Below are 13850 nucleotides of genomic sequence, written 5' to 3' on the forward strand. Positions count from 1 at the left end.
CCTAACCCGTTTTCTCCGCGCGCCTTAGGATACGTACCGCATCCTTAGGTGCTGCCTCCGTTCCCCGGGGTGCGTTACTCGCTCCCCGGGTTACTAACTCCGCCTCCTAGGGTATTAGTATACCCCTAGGCCTCCTTCCTCTCCTTCCCGGCGGTTATACTATACCCCGGGGTCTCCTCCTCTTCCTCCGTTTCCTTCCCGGGGCCTTTCGTTTCCCGGGGTACTGCGCCGGGCGCCTCTAGCCCCCCGGCGCTCTTCCCCCGGGTCCTACTCTTTCCCGAGATCTCCTCCTTTCCCTCCTTATCCTCCTCCTCCTAGGGTACTACCGGCGCTTCGGGTATTATCTAGCCCCCCGGTATACCATTCCCCTAAGGCCGCCGTTTCCGTTTCCCGGGTTACGTTATCCGCTTTCCGGGCTATTATTTTCGTTCCCCGGGGTATTACTATTCCCCGGGGACTACTAGTCCCGATCCTTTTATTAAACCGTAAAGCTTTAAAGCCCTACGTATGAAGTCGCTATTATAGGGCGCCTATTAGGTTTAGCCTAGCTCCCGTAGCTACGGGATCGTCGGTCCGTTTACCGCCGTTTAAAGATCCTCGTTTATCTTCCGCTAACGGAGCGAAGGCTCCGCTTAAAGGCGTATTAAGGCGCGTCCTTCTTTTTATTATCGTTAAAAGGCCTACGGCCTCTCCTGCCGTTTAAAGGCTAGGGGCCTATCCTTCCGTTTAAAGGCCAGGGGCCTATCTTCCGCTAGCAGGTCCCGTCGGATCCGCTAAAGGACGTATTAGAATACGCCGTCCGATTCGTTTAAAAACTATCGTCTATCGTATACCGCTAGCGGAGCTAAGGGCTCCGCCTAAGGACGCGCGGAGGCGCGCCTTTCCGTTTACTACTAGCGCCGCTAGCGCCCTTATCGATATTAAGAAACCGGTAGTCTTTCCGTAAACCGCTAGTACCTCTAGTACCCTTATCGAAGTACTATTATCCTAACCGAAACCTTAATATATTTCCTATTATTCTAACGCCGTTCCTTCCTTATATTACGCTTCGGGCGTTCTTAATTCGTCGACGAGCGCTATACTCTAACGCTTTATTATCTTTCTCCGGAAAAAAATTTTCCGCCGTTTTTAGCCGTAAATTTCGTCGATTCCGTCGTTCTTTTATCTCGAAATTACCGTTTAAATTACGTTTTCTCGGGGCTATCGGTCGTTTCTTCGGTTATCTTATATCGGTTCTCTTTCGTAGGTATTACCGGCGCGTATATCCATACTAATACCGCCTTTCCGACTACTAACTCTGCCGTATGGCATCGCCTTTCCTACTACTAATCCCGCGTACTAAGATATTATTTCGTCGGTTTTCTTCGTAGGTACCGCCGGCGCGTAAGTTTAAAACTAATACCGCCTCTCCGACTACTAGCTTAGTACCGCTTCTCTAAGGGCTATATCGCCGTTCCTACTGCTGATTCCGCTCGCTAAGATACTAATCCGTAAAACGATAAAAGAAGGTTGGTCTAGCTTTTTATTACGGTTTTAAGAGCTATTCGCTAGGTAAAAGCCGTATGTTAATGAACTAAAGCTAGACGAGGAGAAAAAGGAAGAAAGTATGCCCTGTAGGCCGTACTTACGACAGCTGGCCTTATCCGCCGTAGGTACTGAGGGCCTGATTACGTGCTATGCCCTGGCACTAGCCAGGGCCCTACTATAGGCATAGCCCATTATACTAAATACCTACTTAAATCCTAAGATACTATACCTTAGGTATTAGACGTTATTTTTTATGACCTTATTACTTACCTAGATAACGTTTAAATAAATATAGATGGAGTTACCTTAGCTTCGAGAGCTATACCGGTTCTAACTAACCTATTCCTATTAAAGCCGGTTAGATCCTTTTATATAAATGCCGTTCTTCGTTTTAAATAAAACGGAGAGTCGCTTATGTCTTATACTTTATCCGAAAATACTCCTTAAGTTAACTAAAGGAGTAATATTAACCTTATATCTAGTAAGTTAGTGGATTAATTCCGTATTAAACGAAGATTCTTACGTTACCTAGGTACTAAGCGCTTGTTTTTACTAACCTTAAACGGTCGTCGTTTAGAGGTAATTAAATTCGTTTTATTTAACGTCGGAATATAAGGTATCTAGAGATTAATCAATATAGACTATTATACGACCCGAATTTATAAATAACGATACGCTTTTATTACTTAATATCCCCTAACTATAGGACGTTATGACTAAGTTCGATATTAGAACTAACTCCTTTACTATCGGCGACGAAATAGCCGGTAAAGAGGTATTATCCCTTTAAGGTCCTCTTTTATAACCTTTTATTACTTATAAGATTACCCTTAAGGCCGCCGGACCGGTTATTAACCCCGTGGAGCATTTACGGGTACTTATTACTTATAAATCGTTAATAGTAAACGACGACGACGATAATAATAATAATTCCTCTAATAAAAACGACTTAAATAAAAACGAAACGGGAAATTAAATTACTAGCTTAGATCCGAATAAGTTCCTAAACTACGAATAATAGAACCTAGGTATATCTATAAACTATAACCTATGGACGGTTACTTACCCTTACCTATTAAAAGAACCTAAATACCTAATCGGATAGATGTTATATTTCTAGACCTTATCTCCCTAGATATTAGCCCCTAGTAACCCTGTACTTCTATTACTTAGCTCCCCGACCAAAATACCGGACCCGAGCAAGTCCCTAAACTACGAGTAAGGGGACCCGAACATATCCTTAAACTACGAATAAACCAGACTCTTACCTCCTTTAAAGCTTATATATCGGATACTCCTTAGGAGCTTTCAAACTTACCTTATCGATCCTCCTTTCCTAACGTTAACTAACTAAACTTCTACGCTTTACGAATTATAATAACGTCGGAAAATCGCCTAGCCTTTCGTTAAATGGCTTATTTTATATCCATATTAATACTAAGAAACTTATCCCCCTTAGTAATTAACGAATTCTACCCGACGGGAGCCCGACTAATTAAGGACGTTTACGTTTAAAGATAATTTAATATTAGGTTTACGTTAGTTAATTAAATCGATTACGTTTAAAGATAATTTAATATCTGATATTAGTTCCGTACCACCGGAATTAGTATACCTATTCCTAACCATTAGGCGAGTTAAACGACTCCCATTAGTTACTAATAACGAATTACCCGAACAAGAGGCTCTTTGTTAGCTTAGTAAAGTAAGAGTAAAGTTAGGTCCTCTTATTTCTTACGAACTAAAGTTAAAAATCGCCTACGGGCTATATACTTACCGTAAACTAAAAGCTATATCGGTACTAGATATACTAGCGACCGACCTTTATTAATATAGAGTTAGGTTACGTCCTAGTACGCCTCCTTAGAACAGGTCCAGAAGGAAGAGCTAGACCCTACCCTAGAAATACTAATTAGATCGTTTAATTTAAAAAGGAATCGAAGTAGGATAGTTTAAATTAACTAAGGTTACTAATAAACGCCATCTAGACTAGGCGGTATAACCTATATTAATACCTAAAGATAGAGATTTACTTAACCTAGATCCCTAGGCCGAGCTACGTCTAACCTTTAACTATAGTTAGGTCGAAGAAGAAGTACTAGGAACGAACGTTACTCTGTTAGTAAACGTATATAACTATCTCTCGCATCCAGACATCGGATCTTATTATAAACTAAACCTAAAATACGGATACTAATACGTCGAAATTTACCCTAAATATAGGTATATCTTTACGTTCGTTATCCTTAACTTCCTATAGCTTTAACCTATTAAAATATCCTAAGGTATATAGACGGCCGTATCCTTAATAATAGAACTTATATACGTAGTACTTAATACCATCCCTAAGCCTTAAGCCGAACTATTCCTTTTATTTTTAACCTTATTAAATAAGATCCCTAAAGGCGTATTTTACATGGACGATATCTTTAGTACTTATGTTAACGTAAAAGAATAGTAATAATAATTAATTTATTATCTTCTACCCTAAATACGGTAGCCCAAACTACGCTTATCTTTCGTAAAGATTTATATAGATGTTATTAAAATTCTAGTTATGGAGGTTATCTATTATATAAGCGGTCGCTTACGTATACGAGAAGATCGAGTTACCCGTCTTCGTAACTAGCCTGTCCTAACTAATTAATTAAAAGTAAGGTCTTTCTTAAGAGCCGTAGGTCCTTATCGTAGATGGATGAAGAACTACTTAGAAGTCTATCGCCCTTTAATACGTTTACTTAACAAGGAAACCGAATGGAAATAAAGTACTACCGAATCCTTATCCTTTAAACTAACTAAATTACTAGTATTAGCCGTTATTAATATCTATGGTTATACCTTTAATCTACTTATATCCCTATATACTAACGCTTCGTAATTTATAGCGGGTTACGTTATTTTCTAACAGTAAAACGGAGTTAATGTCCCTATCTTATACGATAACTTTATATTTTCGAAACCTTAACGTAACTACGGTACCTATAAAAGAGAACTCTACGTAATGGTCGAATTCTATCGTCGGTATAGCTATATATTTCGGGCAAGAGACCGATCTACCCTCTTTATTAACTATAAACCTTTAACCTAGTTCTTATCTTTATCCGCCGTTAAAGGTATTTACGTTCGATAGGCCTCCGAGCTTAAATTACTTTACATATAGATTAAATATATCCTAAGAGTACGGAATAAGGCAGCGGACGCTTTCTTACGTACTATATTCCCAGGGAACGCCTACGAAGAAGTCGAATACCTAAAGGCCCTAAGTACTTAAGATTAGGACAACGGACCATAGGTTTAAAAGGATAACGTAAGCGGATATAAGTAATTATTAGTTTAATTACCTTATTTAATAGATTTATTATTAGGATCCCGAGGGCGGGATCTTTTACCCCCCTTTATTAGGGTAGACGTAATTTCGGCTTTGGTTTCGTTATCGTCGTTTATAAAAGGACCTAAGTACGTCCTTAAACTATATCTAGAACCCGAGTAAGTCCTTAAACTACGAATAATAAGACCTAGGTACGTCTGTAAACGGTAACTAATTAAAACTAATACTAACGATTAATTACCCCTGCCTTCGCCTTCTAAAGCCTAAATATATTAGTAGGATATTATATTTTGAGAGTTTACCTACCCGAGTATAGCGTTTCCGTACCCCTCCACCTATTACTTATTTACGATAGCTCCGTCTTCGTTAACGAATGTTACGTTTCCGTACTTTCCCTCCTTAGATATTAGCTCTTAGTACTAGTAGACGTGCGCTGCCCGAGCCTTAGAGCTCTTCGTAAGAGGATCGCTTTCCGAATAAAATAGATAGCTAAATTCTAAATAATATGGAGAAGTAGTTAAATTCCTTATTACCGGAAGAACCAGAGATACCTATAGCCGGCTAAGTCCTGGACGCCCTCGTTAAAGCTTATAACGAAGCCGGGTATTTCTCTAAGTTAATTACCCTAAAGCGCCTCTTCCGTTTAGTTTTCTAGCTAAAGATAGTTAGCGACGTATCCGCCTATATAAATAGCTATCTTTCTTACGTATATTATAGATTAATTAGACTACTAGGTCCTCCTTTCCCCGCAATAATCTACGCCCCGTTATAGATCCTTTCGTCTAACTTCGTTAGCCTCTTTCTATTATTATATTTAAGGCATAGGTATATCCTAGTAATCGTCTACTAATTCAGCCGATACGGCTAGGTAATGCCTACTCTTAATACCTTAGTAAATAACGTACTCGTAGGTTTCGATATATAGCTTACTAACTTAGGAACGAAGCCCCTAGCCTTCTACCTAAACTCGGGGTCTGCCTTTATCTCGTATAAAACGGTTTATGTAATGGGCTGTACCCATTGTAGGGCCCTGGCTAGTGCCAGGGCTTAGCACGTGATCAGTACCCACGGCGGATAAGGCCAGCTGTCGCAAGTACGGCCTATAGGGCATACTTTCTTCCTTTTTCTCCTCGTCTAGCTTTAGTTTATTAACATACGGCTTTTACCTAGCGAATAGCTCTTAAAACCGTAATAAAAAGCTAGACCAACCTTCTTTTATCGTTTTACGGACTAGCATATTTTAGCGAGCGGGATTAGCAGTAGGAAAGGCGATGCCAGTACTTACGCCGGCTAAGTTAGCAGTTAGAAAGGCGGTATTAGCTTTTAGATATACGCGCCGGTAGCAGCCTACGGACGAGAACCGACATAAGATAACCCGAAGAAAACGACCGATAGACCCGAGAAAACGTAGATTTAGACGATAATTTCGAGATAAAAGAACGACGAAATCGACGAAAAATACGGCTGAAAACGGCGGAAAATTTTTTCCCGGAGAAAGATGATAGAGCGCTAGAGTATAGCGCTCACGGAGTTAAGCCGCGCCCGAGGCGCGAGTCAAGAACGCCCGAGGCGTAACATAAGGAAGGAACGGCGCTAGAATAGCGAGAAATACGACAAGGTTTCGGCGTTAGAATAATAGCACTTCGATAAGGGCGCCAGAGGCGCTAGCGGTTTACGAAGAGGCCCTAGGCCTCTTAGTAGCAGACGGGAGGGCGCGCCCCCGCGCGCCCTTAGGCGGAGTTTCTAACTCCGCTAGCGGTATACGAATAGACGATAGTCTTTAAACGAATAAGGACGGCGTACCTTAGCACGTCCTCCGGCGGAGCCTCGCGGCTCCGCTAGTAGTACGGATAGGCCCTTAGCCTTTAAACGGAAGGATAGGCCCCTGGCCTCTAAACGGTAGGAGAAACCCAGGCCTTTTAGTAGTAAACGAAAGGGCGCGCCTTAGCACGCCCTTAGGCGGAGCCCTCGCTCCGCTAGCGGAAGATAAACGATAGTCTTTAAACGAGTCGGACGGCGTATTTTAATACGTCTCCTAGCGGATCCGACGGGATCCGCTAGCGGAAGATAAACGAGGGTCTTTAAACGGCGGTAGACGGACCGACGATCCCGTGGCTACGGGAGCTAGGCTAGACTTAATAAGCGCCTATAAGCGACTTCGTACGCGGGGCTTTAGAGCTCTATGGTTTAATAAGAGGATCGGGACTAGTCCCGGGAAATAGTAGTACCCCGGGGAACGAAGAAAGTAACCCGGGAAGCGAATAACGTAACCCGGGAAACGGAAACGGCGGAAAAGAAGATCCCGGGGAAGAGTAAGACCCGGGGGAAGAGCGCCGGGGGGCCAGAGGCGCCCGGCGTAGTACCCCGGGAGACGAAAGGCCCCGGGAAGGAAACGGCGGACGAGGAGGAGACCCCGGAATATAATATAACCGCCGGGGAAAAGAGAAAGGAGGCTATACCCGGGGGGTATTAATACCCCGGGAAACGAATAAGAAGGAGGCCATACCCGGGGGGTATTAATACCCCGGGAAACGTACGAACGGAAGGAGGCCTAGGGATATATCATTACCTTAAGCAGCGGAAGTAGCAACCCGGGGAGCGAGTAGCCCACCCCGGGGGACGGAGGCAGCACCTAAGGATGCGGTACGCATCCTAAGGCGCGAGAAGAAAAAGGGTTAGGTTGTTAGGGCTAGACGCCGAAGAAAAGGGCGCACTTTTTTTTTTTCCGGGAGGGGACCTTATGTAATGGGCTGTACCTATTATAGGGCCCTAGCTAGTGCTAGGGCTTAGTACGTAATCAGCACCCACGGCGGATAAGGCTAGCTGTCGCAAGTACGGCCTACAGGGCATACTTTTTTCCTTTTTCTCCTCGTCTAGCTTTAGTTCATCAACATACGGCTTTTACTCAGCGAATAGCTCTTAAAACCGTAACAGTTTAGTATTTAACGTATAAAGGAATACTAGTCGCTAACGCCTCTTTAGGCTTCTACCGATTAGTAGGTTTAGTTAAGGTATTTAATAAGATCCTATAGCAGGTTTTAAAGAAAATAACGAACCCCTTACCTTAGACCTAAGAACTACTAAACTAGGCGAGTTTAGTCCCTAAGATAATAACTAAGATAAATACTAAATACATTAAATCCCCGGGACATTTACTATTCGAGATATTATACGGGAACCTATCCATTAACGCCTTTGAAACTAAGTACCCGCTATCTTACCTAACTAAACTAAGAATTATACTAACTAACGGCTCTTTTAAGCTCCCTAGCGAATAGATATACGCTAATCTAATCGTAAGCCATATCTAGGATATAATACTACAGGGAAAGTATCTAGAAGCTATCTAAACGAACCAAGAAGAAGAAAGAGGAAGCTCTTAAGGAAGTAAAAAGAACCATCGAAAAAGGGAACCTGGTTATGCTCTACTAAGACGGAAAACCACCTAAATTACGAGAGAAATGGACTAGCCCTTTTATCGTAGGGGCACTAGTTAAACGTTCGGCATTTTAGTTACTGTTATTAGACGGTAAGCTATCGGAACCCCATTGCTACTATACGAATTAGTTAAAACTATTCAAACCCCGGGAGGGTTATTTAAGGTTACCGAAGGACCTTTAGTTACCGTACTAGAGGAGGTTAAGGAGGACGAGGAGATAAGCTATTACTAAAACCTATTTTACTATTCGTTACTATAACCTTTTAGAGGCTTTAAAGATATAACCGGGGGCGGTTACCTTTGCCCCCCTTACTAGCTAAGTAGGAGACTCTCCTTATTATGTAATATATATTATATAAGCAGGCCTTAAGAGCTAAAAGGTATTACTTAGCAAGGGTATGATAGATAGGGGGTTATTAGAAATCAAGCACGTTTACATATCTATCTTGCTAACGCTACCTCGTTTAGTACTAATGTTTTTATTTCTCTAGGTTTTCTATTATAAACTATTTCCTAAAGGTTTATCTTTATATCTTTATTCTTTAATATATTATAAGCTAGTTTTATTAATGGTAATAACTTTATTTAATTATTTTATTTATATTTAACGTAATATTAGAGATATTATTCGAAAGTTTAATTTACACGTTTCGTTTATTTATTTAATTTTAGGTAAAATACCGTAGATATCTTTTATTTTATTCCAAATTATTTCATCAAGGTTTTCTAAAATCATAATATTATAAGTTTATCTTTATCCGTTATAATTTATCAAGGGAGTTTATATTTATTAATATAATATCGTAAGAATAGAGAAGCTATTCATTTTTTTATTATTAACTCATTAAATATAATAAATATTCCGTACTTCGTAGGCCTATCGACGATTACCTAAATATCATTATAGCTTATTCTATTAGCTATATCCTTAGATAGAGAAAGTTTAACTATAAAGTCCTATGCGATTATATCCTATACTTCTTCCGGTATCGAGGTTAGTTATAATAAGCCGTAGGGCTTATATTTCGATAGTTTAGCTTTTTAGTATATGTTATATTTTTTTATAACTTTCTATATTTTTCTTTTCATTCCTAGAAATCTAAAGTTCTCTTTTGTTCGTTAGTAGGTCTTAAATACCCCTTAACAGCTACAAAATAGGGTTTTATAAAATACCTATATAAATTATTATTAAAGAGATTCGGGGATATATTATCATTTATTATAACTTAATTTTTATTATAATATTCGCCTTATTTATAATAACTCGAAGTTATTCGCGATTTCCCTTTATGTTTTAAGTTTTATTTCCTATTACTATTCCTTAACAAGAAGGAATATTATTATTATTCCGAGAATTATACTTCCGTTTACTATTAAAGGAATTATCCTTCATTCTTTAGTACTTTTAAGTAATAATTGCTTCTCTTACTTGAAAATATCAGCTTGGATATTTTCTTTTCCTTTTATATAAATAATCCGTAAGTTAAATCCATTGAGGTATTCTTTCCATTCCTATTATTTAGGACTTAACACCTTCGTTGTTATTAATGTTCGGAGGTTGTCGAAATTTAAATAAACCTTTATTTCCTCCGAAGGTTCTAATAAATACGATTCTTATTCTTTAAATCCTTTAATAATTACTACAAGTTCTTTATTATATAAGGGATATCGTAGTTTTAATAGGGACGAAGATCTCGTATCTACGGTAATCGATATAGGAACGTAATTTAATATAATCGTAAAAGGTTACGTAAAGAAATAACGTTTCCTGATAACCGGTACTAAGGCGATATAACGAGGTTTTAAATCCTATATAGAGACCCTATACGTAGGGATAATCGACGGTTCTATTTAATTTACCGATTATTACCTTCGCTTACCGATTTACGTTATTAAAAATAGGTTCGTTAGTTACTCCTTATTACTTAATATAAACATTATCTTCTAATCCCGTATAAAATTCGAATTCGACGAAAATACCTTTATAAGAACCGTTAACTTTAGCTCGGTCCGGATAATAATTCCTTTCGTTATCGATGTAAAAAACGATACGTTACTAAGCCAAAGAGATAGCCTTAGCTTAGGATTTCTTTAAAATCGGGAAAATCCAACATAAAGTTTACCTTAATTCTAAGATTAAAACAGTACTATATAACGCGTAATAAATTAAAGGCATCCTTATTTTAATACTCCTTAAGGAACGAGTAAGCGAAGTCTTACGTATACGACTAAAGAACGAAATCCTAAAAGAAAGCTACGGTCCTTATCGAAATACGTAATAAGTAATCGAAAAGAAAGATAATAATTTACGACTTATTAATTCTACGATAAAACTTAACGCCTAGATCATTTACGACGCCTTCCTATCCCGAAATAAAGACTTCTTTACTTAAAAATTCGTTATATATTTAATTCTTATAATCGTCGACTTTTTCTCTAGATACGATTAGGTAACGCTAACGGAAACGAACCGTAACCTAACTACGTTCGCTATTCCTATTAACCTTTTACGTATAACGACTCTATTATAAGGCGCGACGAACTTAATTACCGCTTTTTTCCGAGCCGTTATACGAATTCTATACGATTTAATTCCTATTAAATACGAGCCCTTCTTCGACGACGTCGGTTTTAAAGGGCCGGTATTAAGATACGATAATTAAGAGGCTTTTCCGGAAATATAACGCTTTATCCTAAATGACTTAGAAAATATCGACGCCGTTCTTTTAAACTTCGAATTAACCGGTATTACTACTAGCGCTATTAAATTTACTTAGTATAAAAGTAATACGGTAATCGTTAAATATTTATACGGTATAAACGATAAGAAGCCCTCGGAAGTAAAAATAATTAAGATTTTAAAGTAGAAGTTATATAAAAAGATAAACGAAGTAAAGTCTTTTATCGGTATTACGGTTTTCTTTAGGATATAAATCGATTATTACGCTATAGTCGTTAAATCCCTCCTAATATTTATACGTAAGGAAATATACTTTATCTAAAGTATCGATTAATAATATACCATAAATTCGCTTAAGATAATTCTTATTAATGTACCGGTATTAATTATTTTAAATTATACTATAAAATAACCGATCCGAATAAAAGTCGACGTATTAAAAGACGGTTAAGGCTACGTATTAAGTTAGGATAACGATAAAGGTAACTTTAAACCTTTGAGATACGAGTTAGGGATCTAAAAAGAGGCGAAGTTAAATTACGATACTACGAAACGAAAGTATCTAAGAGTCGTTAAATCCCTAAGACGGCTTCGAAACTACTTTTACGATATCTACTTCGTACTTAAAACCGACGCTAAAGTATTAATCGCCTAACTTAACGACGGATTCTTTAGTTTTCCGGGCGCTATCCTTATTAAGTAAATAACTTATATTAAAATATTTAACTTCGATATTTAATATATACCCGGTAAGAGATACTCCGCTACGAACGGTTTCTTACGTAAACTTAACGGTTTAAGCGACGACGACGACGATTAATAAGAAGGCGATATAAAGAACTTTATTAATATATAGCTTAATATAATATACGTAAATATAGCTATTTACTTAACGTCGTTAAGTAATCTAGCGATAAAGCCCTGCTGTTATAACCGCCGGAAGAATAATTAATAAAGTCATAAGAAATAGTAACGTTTTTTACGCGATTTTAACTACCTACCCGATTACGAGATAACTAATTAATAAGGTATTAAAAACGATAAACTTAGTTGAAGAAGGAAGCGCTTAAATACGTCGTTTCGGAAGGTATTCTATAGAGAAAGCCCGAAAAGTATAAGGATATACGACGAGTTATCGACTAGGAGAAACTACGTAAAGCTATAATTAAGGATTATTACGAGGATTTCGGCCATAGGGAACGTATATAAACCTACGATTAGATAATTAAACTATATTACTAACGCGGTATATTTAAATACGTTACTTAAAAGGTTAAATCGTATCCTAAATATTAAAAAGAAAATAATACCTAAAAAGTCGATCCCGTTTTATATAACGAGTTAATAAACGTTTTTACTTACTAAGTAATAAACGTATAGTATATATTAACGGATAACGGATTTATCGTAATAAAAACGAATTATCCGGTTTTCTCGAAGCCCGAGCCATGAGAAAAATAGATTCTAAGACGATCGCTAAGTTCTTCTAAGAGTAGATATTCCTATAGTACGGCGTACTCCTAGTAATTAAGTATAATAGCGGTTCCGAAAATAAAAAGGAGGTCCGTAAAGTAATAAAGTTAATCGGTATTAGAGTTAAAGTTAATATTACTTATTTCCCGTAATCCTAAGACGTAGTCGAGGTTAGATATAAAGTAATTCGCGAAGGCATTATGAAATATATAAACGGTAGTAATTAAGAATAAACGAACCTATTAAGGGTAATTATATAAGTAAATAAAACTTCGACGCGTTTATACGGAATATCGTTATACGAATTAATATATAAGCGTAAGGCTATTATTCTAATAGAAATCGTTATTCCGACCTAGCGTATTATAAACTAAAAGAATATCCCGGACCGAGAATCGCTTTTAACTATACGCGTACGTTTAATTAAGAGACGTTAAGAAGATATATTAACCGTAATTAAGCTTCTAGCGGTTAAATATAAGGAAGTTACCCGGTACTAAGACGAAAAGAACGCTTACCGGATACGAAGAGAGCCCCTAAAAACCGACGACCTCGTATTATTATACGATACGTTACGATATATAAATAAGTCGATAACCGTAAAACTAAAGTACTACTAGAAGAAACCGTATTTAATCGCCGAAGATTTAGGTTATAGTCGTTATAAGCTTAAAGAACCGAATAGAGTTACGTTATTATACCTAGTTTTAGGCTATAAATTACGGAACTTTATTTAAGATATTAACGGGTTTTAAGAGCTAGAGAATCCGGAAAAGGACGAATAAAGTATACGCCTATTACCGATTAAATATAGGAACTAGGAATCGACGACTACTAACGACCCTTAAGCTAAAGGAGGCTTAGAACCTATAGCCTTAATAATCGACGACGAAAAAAAAGAATAATTAACCCCGAACGATAAGGCGCGAATTATAATAAAAATATTAAATAAAAAGCTTAAAGGGTACGAAGTTATACCTAACGATAAACCCGGACTAAGAAGATCGACCTAATTATATAAATAACCTTCTTACTATAAAACGATAAGGCTATAGTACCGTAAAACGACCTACTTATACCGATCGAAGAGTAATAAAACCTAGGAGCTTAACATATAGTCGCTCTCTTAAGTAAGAAAGGAAAGAAGTTATCCCTATATAGTTATTAAACCGGTAGCTTATATACGAAATTAATACCTTAAATTATAATACTAATAAATATGCCCTCTTTTTTTTCTTACCTTAAAAAAAAGTATATTACTATAGATTATTAACGTCGATTAACGCGTTCCTATACTTAGATAAGTTATCCTTAGCGTTTATTATTAGGAATTTAAGCTATTAATATCCTAATATTACGAAATTATTATATTTTAATATAAGTATGTTTTAATATTTAAGGGA

The sequence above is a fragment of the Durotheca rogersii genome, assembly GCF_024521655.1.
Source record: "Durotheca rogersii strain YMJ 92031201 chromosome Unknown GGS23scaffold_37, whole genome shotgun sequence".
Lineage (NCBI taxonomy): Eukaryota > Fungi > Ascomycota > Sordariomycetes > Xylariales > Xylariaceae > Durotheca > Durotheca rogersii.